Source organism: Accipiter gentilis, chromosome 21 (genome assembly GCF_929443795.1).
Source record: "Accipiter gentilis chromosome 21, bAccGen1.1, whole genome shotgun sequence".
In the NCBI taxonomy this organism is placed as follows: domain Eukaryota; kingdom Metazoa; phylum Chordata; class Aves; order Accipitriformes; family Accipitridae; genus Astur; species Astur gentilis.
Window position 1 is genome coordinate 25,971,203 of NC_064900.1, and position 21,974 is coordinate 25,993,176.

The following is a 21,974-nucleotide window of genomic DNA, read 5'->3' on the forward strand; positions in this document are numbered from 1 at the left end:
CTGCTGTATCCTTTAATTCTACCGTGTAATTAGGCTACATTTTAAAACCTAAAATACAGGGTTAGGGGAAGGGAAAACAAACCCTCAGAGTCTCTATAGATCAAATATAGTGACAAATATATAAAGCAGTCAGACCCCCAGGAAGCTAATTTTGTTGCTCATGGTGTAGAGTTCTCACTAAGAATTTTGAACTACTTAGACAAGGTTTTTTAAAAAAATAGCTTTCCTGCTACAATGAGCACTCAGTATGTATTTGTATGCTGTGTACAGTATAAGCTAAAACATACCATATATTGTTTTTATTATTCCACACGTCAACAGCCCACTTGCGATATATACCACGTGAATTATATATTGATAAGTTAGCTACCACTGGAGCTAGTTTGTTTATTGTTTAAAAATCTTATGTCCCTATGAAATGCTGTGTATATATATATATATATCTATACTGTAAAAAGAAGTAATATCACAGATGCTGGTTTTGTATTTATGAAAGACATTGAAAGTATGGCTTAAAGTAAAATCAGTTATTTGTCACTCTTCACCATTTGTATATTAATAGTAAAGATACTTTTACTTTAATGAAGTGTTGTAGTTACATTTATTTTTGCTAAGTGTCTTTCTGTCAAGATGTCTGGTTCATTAGGAGTCTTATTGCCAAAAAGAAACATATCAATTATTTTTCCCCCATTATAGAAGTACTGAATAATGCTCAAGCAGCCCTGCAATTTCTTACTCTCTTTACTGTCAAAACACATCAGTGCTATTAAAAACTGCTGTTGTAGCATCCTGAGTCTCCAGCTGAGCTTGAGGCCCATTATGATCAGCCACCTAAATGTTAGTGTTGAAAGATAATATTTTTTTTCCAAAGAATATGAATGCAATATTCTAAAGGTATTTAGTATATGCCAACAAAAGATATTATGAGCAGAAGCTAGCTTGTATTGCTAAACTTTGAGCCTTCCAAAAGTCTTGTAACTGTGGTAGCACCACCAGGAACTGGTGATAACAGGTCGGCCACAGTCTGCAATTAAATGGGCTTTTACTGCAGTGCTGGTTTGTATTCCACTAAGATGGAGGATGGGCGAAGAACACCCCAGACAATACAGCTCAGCCACTTTCCTGAAGTGGCAGAGGAACATCTATAATCTCTGTTTTACCACCAACAAAATGAAGCCTCCTAAGAGACTGAATTCCTGTGGAAACTTGCTAAATTGTGTATTTGTGCCTAAGCATCAGCTTTCTGAGTGCCATCTAAGCTCTAACAAACCACACCAGCCAAAGAAGGGAGGAGCTGTACATAGGAAAAAAGATAATGTTTCAACCAACAAAGTCTTCAGAGCTGTATCTTCTTCCTTCCACAATTCCTTAAGCTCTGACCCTGCAGACGTTTTAGGCATGTGCTTCGCTAAATGTCAGTGGCAGCATCAAGAATTAGCAAAAAGGTCTTGAAATGAAAAACTGAACCTGAGGGAACTGGTTCAGTGTTCTGTTAACATCAGTGCACCACTGAAAGTTTTTCATAAAGTCATGTCCCTTGGTCAGAAAAAGCCAGACTTCATCAAATGATGCATAAATTTAATTCAGGTATCTCGACAGTCAATCAGTTCAGTGCACTGGCTGCAAGACAGGTCCCCCTTTAATTTACAGGTGAGCAGTAAATACAACTATTACAAATTAATGATAATGTAAAGATAATGTATGATATCTTCAGCAACAGATTTAGCTTTTTAAAATTCATCCTTGCCACTACATATCATGCTCTGTTGTGTTTCAGACATGTTACTCAAAATACAAGAAAAATTGTTTAGAAGTATTTTCAGGTACCTTGATAAGGACACTATATTTACCTATGTCATTACTAAATTAGACACAGATAACACTGCACCAAAAAAAATAAACAAAATGGAAAAAAATATGTCATTTATACATTGCATTCTTGGCAAAAGATAACTATCTTTCTTATTTGAGCCCTAGCAGATCCTGGTAAACTATATTTGTAAGCTTGTTCTTATGTGGAATATGCTTATATTTGGAGATAGACTTAAAACTTCAGTGGTGATTTATTAAACACTCACTAAAAAAAATAAGTCTAAATTGAGTGTAGTGTCATACTTAAATTTCTGTAAAAATCCTTTACTTCACAAAAAGATGAAACTATCAGTCACATTGAACAAAGAAATGACACATATCCACAGTTGGTACCAATATAAAGCATTGTCAATGGTATTGCTGCATAAGCAGAATGAACCACATCTGGCAGCAGGGTGATCAGGTCAGACAATGAATTTCTAGAATTCATTCTGGCACTCTGATGTACAAAAAAGTTTTGAATTAAAAAGAAAAGCTTTTTCCACTAAGCAAATGCCATCTTTTAGGACTAAACTAGTGAGGAAGAAATCACATCTTACTATTTTCAAATTTAAAAAGAAGTTTCATTGCCTTAGTCCATGACATGATGAACAACTTTTATTTTGGCACTTATTTTTATCACAGAGTGGGAAAAGAGTAATTATTTACTTGTATTCAAAGGGCTACATCATCTTTAACCACAAAAAATAGGAAGGTGCTATGTAATGATATGACACATTCCAAAGCAATAAAAAAACCAAACTATGATATTTTTTTAAAAGAATTGCTTTCAAATGGATTTGTGAATTACAGATATCTTTAAAAATAAAAGAATTTGGAGAATGTAATGACTCCTTGCACATAGTATATTGCAAGTTTAATTGACAGGGTGCTTGCAACAAAATTCGAACTACTATGTCATAAGTAGGGCAGAATGAAAGTAGTGATGTATGTTAGAGGTTTCCTATGCAAAGCTTTTCATTACAGACATGTTTTTTTCATGACACCATTCCCTAATGGGACACAAGTGTTAATTGTTGCACTGGAGTAATAGTTCTGCCCTTCCTGGTATTCATGACATGCCCAGCTGCAGTGTTTTGTTCTGTCCTCTCTGTAAAGTATATATTCAGTAGAAAGTAGTATCTTTTGAAAAATTAAAGGCATTTACTCTGTAAAATACAATTTTTGCTGCTGTGTGTGAGTAAAGGAAAACAAATAAACACCACTTGCTTAATCTGGTGATACAATACACAGCTATAATATCACCGCCATGTACACTGTCACTTGCATTCTTCACCAAGGCAATATAAACTCCTTAAACTGAAACAATCTATGGACATCTGAAGGATCCATGTTTTTGTCTTATGCTGAAGCATGGGGACTTGAAGATCCTGAATATGTGACCAAGGAAAATGTTTGATTATTTTCTGTAAGTTTGTCTCCAGCATCAGTCCAGGATTTCTGAAGATACCACTCTCTATCTGCTGGATACAGGCATGAGAGGGAAGCAGTAATGTAGACGCATAAAAGTAATTGAAGCCCCACTATTGATTACTGATGAATTTACTGCTAACTCCACTAAGTGAAAAAAACAAAACCAAAAAAAACACCAAAGCCACTAAAAGTTAGTATTCGGTTTCTCTGATGCTGCTGAAAGATAGCCAGTGCCAAGGTGCCATGAGGGCTGGCAGTTCCCTGGTACCGGGGCACTGGGGGACCCATGTGGGGTCTGGGATGCTTTGGCAGCCAGGGTCTCTCCCACCACTGCCAGCCCAGGAGCAGGGCAGCCAGGGGGGCAACTGGGGCAGCCCCAGTCCCAGCGAGCCCATAGGGGTGAGGCAGGGCCAAAGTCAAGCCAGAAGGTCAGGATCAACCTGTTCTGTGGGTGCAGCTGAGATGGGGACAGGCCTAGCTAAAGTGCTGCTGAGGCAGAGGCTGCTGACCCCAGGAGCCTGACATGGGGTCCTGGGTCGTGGGCAGGGTGGGATGAGCTGCAGCAGTGGGCAGGGACAGTCAGGGCTTCCCAGACCTGGAGAGTGATAGAGAAAATTCACAGAGAGATAAGTTTATATATTCTCAGACTTAGGTTAAAGGTTTAGAAGTTAAAAAAAAATGGGTTTGGAGATGGGAATTGGGTAAGTGCCCATTGCTAATGTGTTAAAGCAATAAGATGTTGATCATTCAAGCAATTCAGGTTAAGCATGTTTCTCAGCTGAGAAAAGTATAGCACTACAAGTAGATTAATTGTACTCTTTGCAGATTGATTTTGTTGTATTTTGTATGAGATCCTTGGGAGATAAACTCCTTGTAGTCCGCAATTTGTCTTAAGTGGGAGAGCAGAAAGAGAAAAGCTGAAGCACTGGATTAGGGGTCAGAGGATCCAATTTCCATTTTGGGTGCCTGTTGCTTAGATTGAGCAAATCAATTGCCAAGAGACACTAACGTTTCTTTTCCTATCCTTATCTAATTTGCGCTAAAGATTTATGGACCCATTTATCTTACTGATTTCGGTGAGGCTACTCACAATAAATACAAGAACAAGAATAAACCCTTTGCAAGATTTAAACCCTAGATTAAAAGTGGGTTTTGTTGGGTCTTGTGGCAGAGGAATCTTTTTGCTGCTGCTTCATGAAATGTTAGTACACTTGTGCTTTAATGTGTCAGAGCATTCAGTTCTTGCAATACAAATATTTCTGATCACACATTTAGTACTTGAGTTGTTACCACTCTCTGAGCATGAGGGCAATAGCCAAATGATGCCTGAGTGGCAAGCCGGACAAAGCAGACCTATTATCAATAATCATGATATTGTTAACTTTACGCCAAAGAATTCTGAATTCTTTATCAAATTATGAGAAACTGAATGTCTGTGCTTAGCATGAAAAACTTTTGTTGTCTTGACAGATTATGCTGTCTGTGGAGACATACTTCTCTGAAGTGCTGTCAGTTACTGCTATGTGAAAGGTCAACCATGAATTAGCTTATTGTTCAGAAAATTGAGACAATTTTTTCCCTATACCAGACCACCCAAATTTCCCTAGAAATACTTAAGTAACATAACAGACAACAAAGGAAACACTAACTTATTAGCAGTATTTCCTAAAACATATTTTTTTGAGAACATCCTTAACTATCTGTAACTGCAGAATCAACCTCTTCTAGGATATTTTTTTTCTTACTAGGCATTTTTTGAAGGCAGCAGTATAACTTCAAAGGGGTTAAACAAATGCAGGTATGACTATTTTACAAATGGCTGGTGCTTTCAACTTCACTCTTTCCCAGAGGTAAGTATGTTTAGGTGTTGTTATAGCTTTCTCTTGGTTCTAAGAAAAGGAGTTATTGGTAGAGGGATTGTAACAGGCAAGCTTTTTGTTAAACAACAAGCTTTGTTGTTTCGTTACTGCAGCTTGTATTTCTGGAGTATCTAAAAGCCCTGAGCAGGCTGAGGTGGTGTGGAGACAAATTACAGTCACAAAAAGTAAAGAGTCAAAAAAGAGAAAGCAGAGGAGGGGGAGGAGCGAAAGCTGACATAATAAATCAATAAGAAATCTGTACTGGGGGCAAGAATTATGGGTTTAATAATTTTTAATCACATTTTATTCTGAAGAGGAGTGGGAAGAGTGAGGGAATTAACAGAAGGACTTTGGTAAAATAGAGTGGAATTAGTCAAAAGATGTATTAGAAGGTTAGTGAGAGAAATAAGAATAAAAGAGTGAGAAATGTTTAAGTGAAACGAAAAAAAAAAGAAATTTGCTGGCAGAAAATAGGGATTTTATTTAAACAATGAAAAGCAAGTGATAGGGAGAGAAAGATTTATCATGCTGATATAGAGAAGAGTGAAATGTTAGCTGGATACCATAGAAAAACTTGTGCTGCAGTGTTGTGGGGAATGGGCAGATGTCTGTGTAAATGATTATTTTTAGAGGGTGTATAGACTTCCTCATCTGATACTTTTCACTGATAACCCCAGTTAGTGACTAGAATTTTACCCTAATTCTTCGTAACTTTCTGGATATATTTTGTCACTCTATTCCTAATTTTGAGTGGGAATGGGAGGCTTTCATACAGTGGCTGTATTTCCTGCTTAGCTGTTATGGTCTTCCTGAGTGTGTACATTGATGTTAGCTGTCTCAAATTCTCAGTGAAGTCCTGGTCTTGCCTTACCTTGGCATGTTGGTGAAAACTGATGGACCTGCAGTATGATTTATTAGAAACAGATTTCAGAAAAGAAGCAGAGGAGGGTAAACCCTGTTTCTCACTTTTTCCATTCTTCAGCCTTGATTAACGGTAAAGCCACAGAAAGGTATAATTGATGAATTCTACTAAAACAAGCTGTTCTTTGTGGAGTTCTTTGGTTTGGGTGGGTTTTTTGCTTATATGTTTCTGGTTTTGTTTGTTTTGGTTTTCCCAAATATTCCTTCAGGATTCTGACCTGCATATTGTGGGCCTATTCTTATAGTACAGAATACAAAACTGCCACTGAAACATTTTCTTTTTTTCTGCAAGCAAGTAATTTCCTTCCTCTTAGGCTCTATTTCACTAATTTTAATGACAGCCATGTAGCATCTAGGTGTGCTGCAAAGTCCTGCTTGAGATGGAATTTTTGCAGAGTTCAGATAAATTATATTCTCTGCATCTTGTCTTTTTATAGACTTTTTTAGACTAGCCTTAGTGGTGGGTTAAGCTCAATTTATGTAATTGGATGTTTATTCCACTATGGAAGTTTTCCTCTGTCAAACTTGAATTGTAAAGAAGACAAACACAAGAAGCATACTGCTGGTTCTTTCTTCCTCTCTTTGTGCACAGGCCCTTTCTTGGGGTCTTGGACCATTCATGGGCCTATTAATTCATGACCCGATTGCATGACTTCCAGTTCTTACCATACTTGTGGTTGTAACAGCTTGTCATGGTTTAACCCCAGCCAGCAACTAAGCACCACCCAAGTGCTTGCTCACTCTCCCCACAGTGATATGTAGGAAAGAATTAGAAGGGCAAGAGTGCAAAAACTTGTGCGCTGCAATAAAGACAGTTTAATAGGTAAAACAAAAGCCGCACATGCAAGCAAAACAAAACAAGGAATTCATTCACCACTTCCCTTCAGCAGGCAGGTGTTCAGCCATATCCAGGAAAGCAGGGCTCCATCACACATACCGGTTACTTGGGAAGACAAACGCCATCACTCTGAATGTGCCCGCCTTCCTCCTTCTTCCCCCAGCTTTATATGCTGAGTATTATGTCATATGGTCTGGAAAATCCCTTTGGTCAGTTGGGGTCAGCTGTCCCGGCTGTGTCCCCTGCCCAACTCCTTGTGCACCCCCAGCCTACTCGCTGGTGGGGTGGTTTGAGAAGCAGAAAAGGCCTTGACTCTGTGTAATTACTGCTCAGCAGTAACGAACACATCCCTGTGTTCTCAACACTGTTTTCAGCACAAATCCCAAACATAGCCCCATACCAGATAGTATTAAGACAGTTAACTCTATCCCAGCCAAAACCAGCACACAGCTCCATGGTTTCAACTTAAAAATGTGTCAGACAGACAAGTCATGTTTGAAGTTGCATGTTGTACTTTGATCATTTAGCTGAGCAAGTAGGCAGATTGTAGCAACATGCTGGACAACAGTGTATGCATCATTAGATTTTGGAGGTACATGTTTTTTTCTTAGCAGCTGCTGCCTCAGACAGGTGTTCCCTCTTAGTCTGGTGGACTTGGAGAGGACATGATGGTGGGCTGCCAGGCTTTGTAAATTTTTACTCAATTTGAATTTTTATGGAAGAAGTTTAAGACTACAATAAGTATATATACATGTTGTTTAAGGGTATGGGCACAGTGACTCACAATGATAAGGTAGGTGAAGAGTCTCTCATACCCCTCTATTAGCAATTAATTTTGGCTGGGTGCAACTGTGCTGTATAGCACTTAGTAAGCAGTGACCATGCAAGCTAACAGAGCGCTATTTTGAGTTTCTCTAATAGGCCTCAAGTACACAGTGGGCTACTACTGTGATTGCAGGAAGCCATAATAAAGGGGTTAAAGGATTTAATTTGACTTACCATTTCTATTGGAACAAACTTATTTATTAGAATAGAGTTGATTTATCTTTAAAGAGATTTCCATTTACTTGACTCTTGCTAGACCTGCTTACAGAATGACCATGTAATATATGTGTCTTAAAAATCTCCTTACTACAGTAAAATAACAGGTCCCTATTTAAAAAAAAATAAAAATAAATGGTTAATTTGTGGACCTTTGATTATTTGTACACTTTCTTTTGTTAACCCTCACTCATATCACTTCAAGTGAGTTCAAATCAGGCTGTGATTTTCTGGAAGCAAAATGGACTGTGAATATCTCCCAATATCTGAAAGCATTGCAGTAGGTAATACTGTTAAGATAGTAATGGAAGTTGCTGCCTCCTTGTAGCCAAGGGTGTTTAGAAAAAATCCGGTGTATTTAGTAATACAAAATACTCTCTAACAATTAGTTCCAACTCACATCATTAAAATTAATTTCTGTGCTGTGTCTTCTTTACAACCAAATTGATCACTGTTAATTTATCTCTTAATAGGAGTCTGTGAACAAGAGATTGTCAAACATGCTAATCAGGACTATATTAGAGTATAGCAGAAACTTGCAATGACAGTTACAGTCTCTTCTCCTTACTACCTTTGTGCCACTGCACTAGTACACAGCTGCCATCACATCATGCTGCATTTAGAAATGCAAGGATTGATAATTGCCTTTAAAAGAAATTTTTGCTTGTCAGTGAAGATATACCATATATGTGGATTTCATAGGTCATTTTGGTTAAGCTTAAAATATGATAGCAGTATAATTTAATGTTTTATTAGATTTAAGTTGGGACACACGTAGACTACTTACACATAGCCTCTAGGCACAGCTTCTCTTCTGTATTTTTATGTTCCGCTACATGTTACTCTGTATCAAAAGACAGCATTTTCCCAAAGCAAAGGTTTTCAGCTTGTTAGATACAGGCAGATGGATATGGATTGTTTGTTTTAGTTTTTTTTCATAACAGTTTAATTTCTTCAGTGAGAAAAATCTGTATTCGCACATGAATTAAGATAGATTCATCACTCGCTACAAAATATTTCAGAATAAACATCATAATTGCTTCCATTCATCACAATATTTTACCAGTTTGACTTCTTTTGCCAGCCAACCTCCTCAGACCACCCAGAACTGCCAAAACATCTGAGATGATAATACACATTCAATTACAGTATTATAAAGATGAACCATCTGTGCTAAGGTTTCCAGTGTTGCATGAGAATGAAAATAGGAATATGCAAAATCCCAGATAGGTTGTTGTAAGTCCCAACATGACATAAGTGAATTGAGCTGTCAGTCCCTAACAATGTTAAATAGCCATCACAGATTTTACCACCTACAATTAAAACCAAATTTAGAAAGACTATGTTATATATGCTGTGGAACCCACTGACAGTGAAGAGAAGTCAATTTCTTCAGTGCATTCAACGACTAGTAGTAATTTTATCGAAGCTTTGCTTTTCTAATGGAACCAAATTCAATCCACATTTAAGGAGTCTGGAAGTAGGCTTTCATTCTGTTATGCCTTAGTCCACAGGCATGAAAGCATAATGGACACTGTTCACTATTAATCCTTATTCACCATACATATTTTCTCTTACATCTCGCACTTAACTTCAGTAGATCTGTCTTTATACTGGTATAACCCATTCCTTATATTGCAATCTCTCTGAGGTTCCTCTTGCACTGATATGAACAAAGCTGTGTGCAGAAGATGAAGAGCTGTATCCCCCAGAGTTGGTGCTTTATATTCATTGATGGCTTATAAATAGGTCTACCTTTCACTGCAGCTCTTGCCAAAGATTTTTACCTACAGATATATTTTGAGCTAGGTATGCTATATTTTCTAAGCTAAAATAAATTCACTAGTATGCAAGAGTTAACATAGTTTTGCTAATTTAAAGCCATTTAGTTTTTTTAATGGTCACTAGCATGATTTTTACCTTTTGTTAAAGATAATTAACATCTTCCACTTGTGCAGCAGCATGGAGGGCTGAATAGAGGGAGAAGAAAAGTTTTCACTGCCTAGTTAGTTATTATCCTAATGACATTCCCAATGACTTAAACAGAAATGTGGTGTATACAAAATGTTAGCTAGAGATACAAACCAATTCCTGTTACATGCATACTGTGTTATGTAAAAAATGGTTCAGGAAAAAACTGGAGCAGGAAAGCAGAAGGAAAAGCTGGATAGTGAGCTGCTGGAAAGAGTTGTTCCATAAGAAAGAATTTTTGGGGTTTGGTGTTTTTTTTTCTTTCTTTTTCCAGTCAGAAAATAAATTCTTCTGTGATACAACATTAACCCATACCAGGGTCTGTTCACCTGATGTGTGTGATTTCCCAAGTTAGTGAAGAGAGGATGGTGAGATGCCACTGCCATTCGATCCATCCCTCTTTGTATGGATGAGGACTCTAGACACAAAGTGGGGGTGTCCCAGCTGCTCTCACTGGGTTTAGTTGGGAGCACAGCCGATCATCTCCAGCTTTCTGAACCCATTGGCTACAAGGTACTCAACAGGAATTCCCTCTCTTCTCACCCATTTCTTCAACACAGCTGCTGCAGGAACTCCAGAGAGTACCAAGGTAAGTTCTTTACACTTGTTCACATTGCAGGGAAGGTGGTTGTTAACAGCTTTATGTTGTCCTGTGATACCATCTCTGAGCAGAAAAGACCCAGCCTCTGAAAAGGCTGCACTGCTCAGTATAGTACAGGCTGAAACTGAAACAGCTGCTTCCCAATGTGCTGGGTGTTTAAGATGCATGTTCCTCTTTACACTGGGTATGTGTAAAGCTGGAGCACTATGAACCCTTGTCATGGTTTAAGCCCAGGCAGCAACTAAACACCACACAGCCGCTCGCTCACTTCCCCCCCACCCAGTGGATGGGGGAGAGAATCAGAAAAAAAAACCAAATTGTGGGTTGAGATAAATACAGTTTAAAAGGACATAAAAGGAAGGCAAAATAGTAATACTAATAAAAGAATATACAAAACAAGTGATGGACAATAGAATTGCTCTTCAGCCCCTGACCAATGCCCAGTTAGCCCCCAAGTGACAGTGTCCTCCAGTTTATATACTGCACATGATATAATATGGTATGGAATAGCCCTTTGGCTCATTTGGGTCAGCTGTCCTGGCTGTGTCACCTCCCAGTTTCTTGTGCACTCCCAGACTCTGCTGGCAGGGCAATATGAAAAGCTGAAAAGTCCTTGACTTAGTATAAACACTGCTTAGCAACAACTAAATCATCAGTGTGTTATCAACATTATTCTCATACTAAATCCAAAACACAGCACTATCTATACCAGCTACTAAGAAGAAAATTAACTTTATTCCAGCCCAAACCAGGAAAAACCTGTGTCTCAGGCGTTTGTTTTCAGCCTGTTTCAAGGCAAGGCTTTCCTCTATCCTCATTTGTGATTTCAGCCCCTAAGAGGACATATAAGTTTGCAGGGTAGAGAGGTCTGTTTTGTGCCCTAACCAGATGATCAATCTGCTGGTGTGTGCCGATACAGTCCCACACAAGTCAATCTAGATTGAGCTGACTGCCCTGAAAGGGTCATGCTTTTGCAAGTCTTAAAAGAGGCCTTCTGCTCCTCTACCACAAAATTTGATACCTACCTTAGTCTTCTTTCTCTATTGAAGAGAATGTAATTTGAATTTTTTGTAGCTGACAAGCTGTTGTGTATGAAAAGCTAGTTACAAAGGTGATGAAGCACAAACTTCTTAAACTGACCTTATATTCGAAAAGGGCAGACAATAATATCTTATATTTAATAAGGATTAAAAGGTACAGGAGAGAAACCTTCAAAATAGCTTCTAAGCAAGTCACATGTTGACTTCACCATGTTAAAGCACAAGGATTCTGAATAATTTTGTAATTCTTCACTGCTGTGAGACTGAAGGTGACAACACAGGCATAGATCTGGACAAGGACTTAGAAACTTTAGTTCTATTTTATTGCCTTTGTTTGTTTGTTTGTTTGTTATAAGACAGTTCATTTAATCTCTTTTTTTCCTCAGTTCACTAAATACAACATAGTTGTTTGTTTTCTTCATATCTTATCCTGGCCCTTGCCTATCATACCTAGTAAGAGTGCAACTTTGGACTTCCAGTTCTTCCATTGTCTATGTGCAGAACCTAACACAATGGGACATGCAGATCATTTGAGCTATTGCACTATAGTTCAATAAAATAAACCAAGATGTACATAGTTCTAAGTTATTATTATAGACAGGAAAGAATACACCATATGCTAGAGAGGGAGAAACAAGAATTTATTGTTAACCTAATAAAAAATGGTAAGACCTAATCACAACATGACAGTTATTACTAGTCTAGCAATACAAATGATGTCCAAATTAGTACAGAAAAGCCTCATTAATAATAATGCCATTAAAGTTGTTAGATAAGATAACTTTATTTGGTGTTATTCTTGCCCCTCCAATAACTCTCCAGGCCTGATGGTCAAGTGTTTTAGCCTTTCCAAGCAAAGAGGTGGGGGCTGTCACAGCCACTTGTCAGTGTCTTCACCAGAATGAATGGGATATTCATGGTCCCTTCCTCCTCAGTGCAGGGGTACACTAGGATTTCTTTTTACACGTTCCCATCCCCACCTGCTCCTTTCCCCCTGGACTCCCAGGGAAGGGCTGAAAGCTTTCCTGCAGCCCCGCAATACCCCCAGGGTCCATTTGTCCGGCAGGCACTGCCTGGGGCTGTCAGCCCCTTCCCTGGCAGCACTCACAGAGCTGGAGCTCAGACAGGCTGGGCAATGGGCACTGGTAAACCCAGGTCAGCACTGCTAAGGCCAAGGGCAGCCCAGCCACCCCCTGGGACCTGGTCTATGATCAAGTGAACACAAAGCCTGTGGAATTTCACAACTAATCACAGAATTATATTTATTGGGCTTAGATGTGAAGAAGAATGTTCCTGTCTGAGTTTATGAGGAGGGTATAACCATTATTACTGGTGGTTTTAAATTGAATTGACTGACTCTTCGCTCTCATTTACTAAAAAATTTTTGTAATGGTCACACCCACACTGCTGATTTCAGAAGCTTTCAGAATGAGACAGTGAACCTGAATATTAAGATATTTTGAAAGGTGATTGAATCAGCAGTATGACCCTGAGATTTTCAGAGGCATACATCAACATGCAATGGTTAATACTACTCTCTGAATCTGCATGCAAATCAAACATTGACTGATAATTCAGGATAGTAATCTACATTTATTACATTTAAATGTATATTTTGTGCTGAAATGAGGTTGACTGCTGAACCAAAGTTTCAGCATTGCAAAATTCACACATATTATGGTGTGATAGTAAATGCTGAGCTGAGCTGGTTACAAAGTTACTGTTTATTTAATGGGGAGTTTAGGGAGGTGGAAGCTGATACTCCATCAAATCATATCAGCTCTTTTTAGGAGTAATCAAATAGCACTAATATAAGTGATAACTGTAAGAGTTAAAATTTAATTTTTTGAGTTAAAATGAGTCCTCATTTTTTCTTAGGCAGTGTTTCCTATTTATGCTTAATAAAGTACTGCTAAACTTTTTGTGTGTGTGTGTGTGTGTGTGTTGTTGCAAGTACACCCGCACCGATAAAGAATGAAAATTCTCAACTGCTGGAAGGAAAGGGTTGAACCAGAAGCCACGGTTTGGGGTTGAGCTGCCCTACACAGAGTGCACCAAGTCAGGTACCCCAATGACAGAGCCCACCAGAAACACCTCATCCAACGGAACACCACGGTTGAGAGAAGTATGAGGGTGACCATACATGACCATGAGCCCCCATCTGACCTAGGGTATAGATGGAGCCCACCGGAAGACCCCCTTGCGCCAGTCTTCCTCTGCAGTCAGAGACTCTCCCCTTCGATCAGGACACAATCTAACGTTGGGAGATTTGCCTTTTTGGTGAGTGATGTGTGCATTTTGAATCACCATACTCAGCTTAGATATGGTTACAGTTCATGTAGTGGTAATTCCCAACTGACATCCTGAACCTGTAATGAGTTGTGTTTCATGCAGTGTTTATGGCCTAATGTTCCTGTTCAATCTGGTTGTTACATCTCAATACAACATTACATTCCTGTTCATTTTGACCCCTGCATTCTGATATCACTAAAAGAAAATTGACTTTTGAAACATATCACAGTCCTTCTAGCATTTCTGCAACACTTGTCTGCTAACATACAAAAATAATTTCAAATTCTGTTTATTATTGTGCTGTTCTAGAATTAATGATCTTGCTAAGATACTAGGCCCTTATTGTCATCCACATATGAAATATGGGATATTTTACTGATATAATCTGAAACAGAAACCTAAAATTTTTTTTTTTTTTTTTTTTTTTTTTTTTTTTTTTTTTTTTTGTGTAAGGTTTTGCATAGTAAGGCTAGTTGAGCTTACTAGTTGAGGCATTGGACTTTTGTGCTGGTTTTGGCTGGGATGGAGTTAATTTTCTTAATACTAGCTGGTATGGGGCTATGTTTGGGATTTGTGCTGAAAATAGTGTTGATAACAAAGGAATGTTTTTGTTATTGCTGAGCAGTGATTACACAGAGTCAAGGCCTTTTCTGCTTCTCAAACCACGCCACCAGCGAGTAGGCTGGGGGTGCACAAGGAGTTGGGCAGGGGCACAGCCGGGACAGCTGACCCCAACTGACCAAAGGGATTTTCCAGACCATATGACATAATACTCAGCATATAAAGCTGGGGGAAGAAGGAGGAAGGCGGGCACATTCAGAGTGATGGCGTTTGTCTTCCCAAGTAACCGGTATGTGTGATGGAGCCCTGCTTTCCTGGATATGGCTGAACACCTGCCTGCTGAAGGGAAGTGGTGAATGAATTCCTTGTTTTGCTTTGCTTGCATGTGCGGCTTTTGTTTTACCTATTAAACTGTTTTTATCTCAGCCCATGAATTTTCTCACTTTTACCATTCTGATTCTCTCCCCCATCCCACTGGGGGAGAGTGAGTGAGCTGTGTGGTGTTCAGGTGCTAGCTGGGGTTAAACCATGACAACTCTCATTTTCATCTGTATGAATAACTAATATTTTGTATTTGTGCAATACAAACTGTGGTACAGAAGAAATAACAGTAAATGATTGCACCGCCTTTGTTCTGTTCATTAACCAGATTACAGAATTTATAGCCTCTTTCCAATTGCAAAAGAAACTTCATGCTAAACTCAGTCTTGTTTATACTTCTGTCTTTGGAATTGATTAACTCCTCACATACTAAGTCAACCGGAACTAAAAAATTTGAGCATGGAAGGGCATTTCTGTGCACTTTTGGGTGTGCAGTTTCTGGGTATGTTTCTATGCATTTTTTTCACATGTCAGAAAAATGAGTTCCTCCTTCTCTCTGAACATACCTTTCCACTTCTTCCCCTAGTGAAGAAAAGTGAGAGGGGAAAAGACTGTCTCTGCATGGCTCCCCCACAGTGGTAAGGTACCACAGAGAGGTTCAAGGAAGAAGTAGGCAAGGGTGCTGCTGCTAGGAGAAGAGGCAGGCGTGTAAGCCAGTGCTGCCATTGTGAGAAGCAGCTGTTGACCTGTATACTCAGACATCATCAGGATCCTTACTTTCCAAAGAGTTCTCAGCGGGCAGCCTAAAGTTTAATGCTTAAAGCATTTCCAGAAATAATTCCATTCTGGAGAAATCTTTCATGTATATATGCCTATATAAACACATGCCAAGTGCCTGTATTCACTAACCGTTCTGACTTTCTGGTGGGGCCCTTAGTCAAGATGACATGGATCCTTGTTCATGAAGGTGGAGAGGAGAATGGCAGGAGAATCTACAGGGATTTAATTGTATTTTTTTTTTTATGCTCATGGCATATTCTATTTTCTAGCTAGCACTCTCTGAAAATTACTTCATCTTTGTACACTTCAAGCAAACAAGTGTTTTCAAAGTCAATCATCTCTAAAATTCAGTGCAAACTCAACTGTACAGGAATGTTTCCATACACTGTTTTTAAAGGTAAGATGAGCAGGCTTCATGTTATAAGCAGATTTTCTCATATGAAAATTATATTAATGGCAGCCCTGTAATTGTAGTAGGTCCAAGAAAAACTTGAACCCCTGGCCTCCAAGGGAAAAAGAGAGAAGTTAATGACTTTTTTTACAATCTGTGTATGTCCATTGGGACTCCATGAAATTCTAAAGTGAAAACATCTGATAAAATACAAGTGGGGAGAGAAAAACATTAAAAACCTCCAAACAAACCAGCTTGAATTCAGGAACATCAAACTATCTTCTCTTTAGGTAGAGAGATCCATAAAGAGAATTAAGTGTTTTACCACATATGGAGGTGGATGGTTTTTCTGTTAAGTGGGTTTGGTCTACTGGAAGAAAAAGAATTCTCCAAGAATACAATGAGAGAAAACGTGTATTGATATTAATTAATAGTGCATGTTGACAGGACTGTATTGTCAATTAAAAATGCTAGATTTCATCTTTGTCGTGTGAACTCGGCCAATAAAATAATTTTGAAATTGGCTTACATTTAATGTTTTACTTACGTAATCTATTATTTTGCTTTCTTTGGTTTGAAAATTTTTGTTGATTCCTGTCTTATTTAGTAGTATTTGGTTGTACTGCCAGCAGGCAGTTGGTGCTGACCGTATAATCTGATGTTAGCTCTGCTTTTTTTCCTCAGCTGAGTAATAGTTTGTCGTGGTTTCAGCCCAGCCGGTAACAAAGGACCACGCAGCCGCTCGCTCACTCCTCTGCCCCCCTTGATATTGCATATAGATACTACAGATACAATGACATGCATTGGCAGGTTATTTAGCAGTTAAATATCATACAGCCCAATTCACTGGCTATTCTCTCCCAAAATCAAATCTCCCTGAGGTACACATCGAACCTCCCCATCCTTCTGCATCACCCACCAGGTGTACCCAGGTCCTTGAGCAAAAACAACCCCTTGGATGGGTTTGCTTCTGCTTGAGGGAGGACTAACCCAGACTGTCTTTCCTAACATACTCCTCATGCGCACTACAGGGACTTTATCCCCTTCTACAGTATGTGGAACTCTTGGTTGGGCAGGGCCAGCCCGATTGGCGGATCCTCTAGTATTAACTAACCAGGTGGCTTTTGTTAAATGTGTATCCCAATGCTTGAAAGTTCCACCCCCCATCACTCTCAATGTAGTTTTCAGCAGTCCATTGTATTGTTCAATATTTCCGGAGGCCGGTGCATGATAAGGGATGTGATACACCCACTCAATGCCATGTTCTTTGGCCCAGGTGTCTACGAGGTTGTTTCGGAAGTGAGTCCTGTTGTCTGACTCGATTCTTTCTGGGGTGCCATGTTGCCATAAAATTTTCTCTTCAAGGCCCAGGATAGTGTTCTGGGCAGTGGCATGGGACACAGGGTATGTTTCCAGCCATCCAGTGGTTGCTTCCACCATTGTAAGCACATGGCACTTGCCTTGGCGTGTTCGTGGGAGTGTGATATAGTCAATCTGCCAGGCCTCCCACTGTTTATATTTTAGCCATCGCCCTCCATGCGACAGGGGTTTTTGCCGCTTGGCTTGCTTAATTGCAGCACATGTTTCACATTGATGGATGACCTGTGCGATAGTGTCCATGGTCAAGTCCACCCCTCGATCTCGAGCCCATCTATATCTTGCATCTCTTCCCTGATGGCCTACGTTGCCAGTCCAGGTCCACCTGAGACACTTCAATCTTGGCGGCCTGATCTGCCTGGTGGTTGTTTTGATGTTCTTCAGTGGCTCGACTCTTGGGTACATGAGCATCTACGTGACGTACTTTTACCACTAGCTTCTCTATCCGAACAGCGATATCTTGCCACAGTGCGGCAGCCCAGATGGGTTTACCTCTGCACTGCCAATTGCTCTTCTTCCATTGCTGTAGCCACCCCCATAGGGCATTTGCCACCATCCATGAGTCAGTATAGAGATAGAGCACTGGCCACTTTTCCCTTTCAGCAATGTCTAACGCTAGCTGGATGGCTTTCACCTCTGCAAACTGACTCGATTCACCTTCTCCTTCAGCAGTTTCTGCAACTAGTCGTGTAGGACTCCATACAGCAGCCTTCCACGTTCTATGTTTTCCCACAATGCGACAGGACCCATCAGTGAACAGGGCATATTGCCTCTCATTTTCTGGCAGTTTATTATACAGCGGGGCTTCTTCAGCCCGTGTCACCTCTTCCTCTGGCGACATTCCAAAATCTTTGCCTTCTGGCCAGTCCGTGATCACTTCTAACATTCCTGGGTGACTGGGGTTTCGTATGCGAGCTCGCTGTGTGATCAGTGCGATCCACTTACTCCACGTGGCATCAGTCGCGTGATGCGTAGAGGAAACTTTCCCTTTGAACATCCAGCCCAGCACTGGCAGTCGGGGTGCTAAGAAGAGCTGTGTTTCAGTACCAACCACTTCTGAGGCGGCTCGAACTCCTTCATATGCTGCCAAGATCTCTTTTTCAGTTGGAGTATAGCGAGCCTCGGATCCTCGATATCCCCGACTCCAAAACCCCAGGGGTTGGCCACGGGTCTCCCCAGGTGCTTTCTGCCAAAGGCTCCAGGTAGGGCCATTCTCCCCAGCTGCAGTGTAGAGCATATTTTTAATATCTTGTCCTGTCCGGACTGGCCCAAGAGCTACTGCGTGAACAATCTCCTGCTTAATCTGTTCAAAGGCTTGTCGTTGCTCAGGCCCCCGTCTAAAATTGTTCTTCTTCCGAGTAACTTGGTAGAGAGGGATTACAATTTGACTGTAGTTTGGAATATGCATTCTCCAAAAACCCACAACTCCTAAGAAAGCCTGTGTTTCCTTTTTATTAGTCGGTGAGGACATAGCTGCTATTGTGTTGATGACGTCCACAGGGATCTGACGACGCCCATCTTGCCATTTTACTCCTAAGAACTGGATCTCCTGCGCAGGTCCCTTGACCTTACTTTCTTTTATGGCAAAACCAGCCTTCAAAAGGATTTGGATTATTTTCTTCCCTTTCTCAAAAACTTCTTCTGCCGTGTTGCCCCATACGATGATGTCACCAATATATTGCAGGTGCTCTGGAGCTTCACCTTTTTCTAGTGCAGCCTGGATCAGTCCATGACAAATGGTGGGGCTGTGTTTCCACCCCTGGGGCAGTCGATTCCAGGTGTACTGGACGCCCCTCCAAGTGAAAGCAAACTGAGGCCTGCACTCCGCTGCCAAAGGAATGGAGAAAAATGCATTAGCAATGTCAATTGTGGCATACCACTTAGCTGCCTTTGATTCCAGTTCATATTGAAGCTCTAACATATCTGGCACAGCAGCGCTCAGCGGTGGCGTGACTTCATTCAGCCCACGATAATCTACTGTTAGTCGCCATTCCCTATTGGATTTCTGCACGGGCCATATGGGACTATTAAAGGGTGAGTGACTCTTGCTGATCACTCCTTGGCTCTCCAATTGGCAAATCAGCTTATGGATGGGGATCAGGGAGTCTCGGTTGGTGCGATATTGTCGCCGGTGCACCGTCGTGGTAGCAATTGGCACCTGTTGTTCTTCAACCTTCAGCAACCCCACAACCGAAGGGTCTTGGGAGAGACCCGGCAGGGTAGACAGCTGTTCAATCTCCTCCATCTCCAATGCAGCTACACCAAAGACCCGCCGGTACCCCTTTGGGTCCTTGAAATACCCCCTCCTGAGATAATCTATACCAAGGATGCACGGGGCCTCTGGGCCAGTCGCAATGGGGTGTTTATGCCACTCATTCCCGGTTAGACTCATTTCAGCTTCCAATACAGTTAGCTCTTGGGATCCCCCTGTCACACCAGAGATACAGATGGGTTCTGCCCCTTTATAACTAGATGGCATTAGGGTACATTGTGCACCAGTGTCCACTAGAGCCTTATATTCCTGTGGGTCTGATGTGCCAGGCCATCGAATCCACACTGTCCAGTAGACTCGGTTGTCCCTCTCCTCCACCTGGCTGGAGGCAGGGCCCCTCTAATCCTGGTTAGAATATCCGTTACTCACTTTCTGCACACGTGAATCAGAAGTCCCTTCAAGGGGATCAGAAATGAGATCAGCCCATCTACTGCGTCTGGGGGACGGCTCACGGGAAACTGGAGCAGCAGTTTTCCAAGAAGAATTCTCTTTTCTGGTTGCTTTTTCTCGTAACTCCTGTACCCGTGCATCCAAGACTGAAGTGGGTTTTCCATCCCACTTCCTCATGTCCTCTCCATGGTCACGCAGGTAAAACCACAGGTTAGCCCGTCGAGTGTACTTTCTCTCTCCTCTCTCTTGGGCAGAGGAACGCTTACTCCCAATAACTGCGATGCGGGCCTGTACAGGTGAGGAGGAGGACAGATCCACTTTGAATTGCTGGAACTCTCGGGACAACTCCTCTACAGCTGAGACACAGTCCCGTAGGGAAGAAGAGAGACTCCCTTCGTATTGCCGGAGTTGGACAGCCAATTCATCCACCGTTTGTCCATAGCCTTCTCTCCAGGACATTACTGCCAATGAGTTGGCATAGGTTGGTGGTGCACTTCGTAGAAACTTCCGCCACATGGGTTGTGTGCATTGGACTTCATCTGGATCTGTGGGTGACTGCGCATTTGCTGGGTCATTGTAAATCACCTCCAGCATGGCTAATTCTCTCAGGTACTGGATACCTCTCTCCATGGTGGTCCACTTGCCTTGGTGACATGTAACTTCATCCCTGAAGGGGTATCTTTCTTTTACACCTAACAGAAGTCGCCTCCAGAGGCTGAGGACTTGTGTTTTTCTCCCAATCGCCTTGTCGATGCCCCCTTCCCTAGACAGAGATCCCAACTGCTTGGCTTCCTTACCCTCTAATTCCAAACTACTGGCCCCACTATCCCAGCATCAGAGCAGCCAGGTAACAATGTGCTCACCTGGGTGGCGGCTAAAATCTTTTCGCATGTCACGCAACTCACTCAGGGATAGAGGTCGGGTAATTATTTCAGGTTCTCTCTCTTCCTCCAGTTCTCGCGATGACCCTGGTTCATCTTCATCTCTCACTAAGCGAACTGATTTCTTTGTGTGTTTCTTTTTCTGTACAGGGGCGACTGATACTGGCACAGGTTGGTTCTCTGGTTTAGCTGAAGTGTCTGTCACCGGGGTAGGGGTAGTCACGGTGCATGTTGTCCTGTTTTCCATCTTTTCTCCCTGAGGGTGCTGCCTAGTATCAAGCAGTGTTTGGTAGATACTGGCCAGGGCCCAGCACAGTGAGGCGAGTTGTATGTCTTTGGAATAGCCACAGCATTTTTCTTTCAAATATTCTGTCACTTCATGAGGGTTCTGTCGTTGTTTGGGAGTGAACTTCCAAGTCACTGGCAGTGAGAAGTTCTCTAGATACCTGCCCACATCCTCCCACATGCCGTGCCACCCATGAGTATCCAGCTTTGGGGGAGATCTCTGAGTGGTACTCTTAAAGAGCCTTTTTGTAGCCCTTAACAAGACCTGAAACATATTCAGGAGGCATAGCACTAACAGCACACTGGCTTGCGCATCCCAAGGATATTCAAAATTCTCAAAAGCTGTTGTAATTAGTCGGAAGGAGAAAAGGGAGGTGAACGGATGGGAGGAGGTATCCCCCCTAATATCCCCATGGATTGGGTGTAATTACTGATAAAATCTGACAGAAGGTGCCCAAAGTATGGAAATGTTATCACTGCCTCATACAGATACCAGCTCAACCTCATGACCAGTGATGTAATCATTTCATAAGTCGACATTGCCCAGTACAGCAAAATGATAATCCCAATCACTCTCCCAGAGATGAGATACGCAACTACAGGCAATACATAGAGCATATAAGAGCTTACAAAACGCCACCATGTAAACAAATGAAACAACATTGTGACTGACATCTATTTATCTAAGAAATGCGTTTGGCAAATTTGTTTCAACACGCTCTGGCCAGATCTGTCGTTATCTCAACCCTTCGTGCCCCATGTTGGGCGCCAAAAAGGACTGTCGTGGTTTCATCCCAGCTGGTAACAAAGGACCACGCAGCCGCTCGCTCACTCCTCCACCCCCGTCCAGTGGGATGGGGAGGAGATG